Genomic DNA, 2,388 nt, shown 5'->3' with positions numbered 1-2,388 from the left:
CCTTACACAAGGGATATCTGCACATAGCCGTCCCTACACAAGAGATATCTGCACATAGCCGTCCTTACACAAGGGATATCTGCACATAGCCGTCCCTACACAAGGGATATCTGCACATAGCCGTCCTTACACAAGGGATATCTGCACATAGCCGTCCCTACACAAGGGCTCTCTGCACATAGCCGTCCCTACACAAGGGATATCTGCTAATAGCCGTCCCTACACAAGGGATATCTGCTCGTAGCCGTCTCTACACAATGGATATCTGCACATAGCCCTCCTTAATTTTGAACTGACAGACGAGAGGGAAAGCAGCTAGTGAACAGCACTCTCCGCCACCTATTAGGTAACTGAAGAGAAAGATTCTACTGTTACTCTTATAGTGTACCCACGGCCCCAAAATACCATTCTGCGGCAACAGGTTGTGAAACGTGAACCCTCGAGTTCATAATTCAAACATCCTACCACTAGGACTCGCTCGGCCCGCAGCACATTAAAGGAAAGGCAGTTTTGATAATATATTACCCTAAGTGTCCAGCTAGGCCTACTTATGTAGAAAATATTGTATACAGATAAATGCCCTCGATATGACTCTTCTAGTATGACCATATTACATATACAGATACTTTTGATAGGAAAGTATATACGACATGTATATATATATATAAGTTATGTATAAACGTATTCGTATACATATATATATTAGTTGTAATATTACGTAGAACATGAAAAAAAAAGAAACAACGCAGCTACAAAACAAACATGTATCACCTGGATACACACCATAAGGTGGATAGTTATGCAATGTGCCCTTGTTTTTGAGGTACTGGTGGAAGTAAGACCCAAATTGCGTTGGGGGTACACCGTCTAGCCAGTTTAACTTCAGTTTTGCAAGCCTCACATTCTTAAAAAAATATAAAGAAGTGGGCGCTCTAGCCCACAACGTCCCACATCTTTACCACCTTTCCAAATGTGGGCAGGTGGCAGCTCAAAAAAAATAGTAAGAAGGAAGAAATAATTGGGATACAATACATCAAAGGAGGAGACGGTAAAACTGTCCTTGAAGTTAGCATTTCAGCCCCCGTAGTGATGTTTGGACATAAATTTGTATTTTGTTTGTTTGTAATTAAGCACAAAGCTACACAATGGGCTATCTGTGCTCTGCCCACCACGGGTATCGAAACCCGAATTCTAGTGTTGTAAGTCCGCAGACATACCGCTGTGCCACTGGGGGGCTTGGACATAAATACTACGATGTTAAGGTATTACTTTATTAAGTATACTTAGTATACTAATGTTTTAAGTATACATGTATATATATATATATATACTTTGTAAGCTACTAGTTATTATTTTTTTATATCTATGACTTTAAAAACCAATAAATATAGCACAGCTAAATATGAAACCATAAAGGAATAAAAATACGCGTATCGACGTTCCTACTAGAACATCATAAGAATAGGTAAAACACGACTGATAATGCCGTCTTGACTTTGATGAAACGTACATTTGCTTTTACTTCATTCTTAACTGTTTTATGCTTAGTACATTCATTACCAAAACTTATAGCACTCTCGAGGTACGTCGAGGTATTCAAACATCTTTAAGTTTAACTAATAGTACTTTCTATCCAAACCCGTGACTTTACCCTATTGGAACCAAGGTTTTCGACAACACACGGTATGTTTACATCTCGGCCTACAGGAACGGTTACATTCGGAACAGGTCCGGCAAAACTCGGCTGGGTTTCGTCACAGCTTACTGAAAAAATAAAATATGAAATTTTCTTCAGATACGGATCATGGTAAAATCTACTGTTTAACTGAATAATACAACTAAAATAGTAGTCATCTTGCCTGAATAAAGATGACGCAGTTCGTTACTCTCTGAATCTACAACAAATGTGATAAAACTTGCTAAAATGACATTAAGTTTGTTCAGAGCATTCTAACTAAGTGTTTAACCCTAGTTAAACCAAGTTGCTTGAGGGCCATAATTTTGTTGTCTAAACTGTCCCAAATACGTCGACTTTTATGTTTAAACGGTCCCAAATACAACAATTTTGTTGTCTAAACTGTCCCAAATACATCGTCTTTTATGTTTAAACGGTCCCAAATACATCGATTTTGTTGTCTAAACTGTCCCAAATACATCGACTTTTATGTTTAAACGGTCCCAAATACAACGATTTTGTTGTCTAAACTGTCCCATATACATCGACTTTTATGTTTAAACGGCCCCAAATACATCGATTTTGTTGTCTAAACTGTCCCAAATACATCGTTTTTTATGTTTAAACGGTCCCAGATACATCGATTTTGTTGTCTAAACTGTCTCAAATACATCGACTTTTATGTTTAAACGGTCCCAGATACATCGATTTTG

At 38.1% G+C, this 2,388-nt stretch overlaps 1 protein-coding gene across 1 annotated transcript in view; it reads right to left on the bottom strand.

Annotated features, from left to right (window-relative positions):
• LOC106465810 (limbic system-associated membrane protein-like) overlaps positions 1–2,388 on the bottom strand; it is a gene marked incomplete at its 3' end in the record, with an annotated part of 49,550 nt that overhangs the window by 29,666 nt on the left and 17,496 nt on the right. The window contains exon 2 of the mRNA XM_022393756.1: positions 1,652–1,764. The remainder of the gene's footprint in view (positions 1–1,651; positions 1,765–2,388) is intronic.

This window comes from Limulus polyphemus, unplaced genomic scaffold (assembly GCF_000517525.1).
Source record: "Limulus polyphemus unplaced genomic scaffold, Limulus_polyphemus-2.1.2 Scaffold2058, whole genome shotgun sequence".
Taxonomy (NCBI): domain Eukaryota; kingdom Metazoa; phylum Arthropoda; class Merostomata; order Xiphosura; family Limulidae; genus Limulus; species Limulus polyphemus.
Note: the sequence above shows the minus strand (reverse complement) of the source record. Positions and strands in the feature narration are given on the sequence as shown.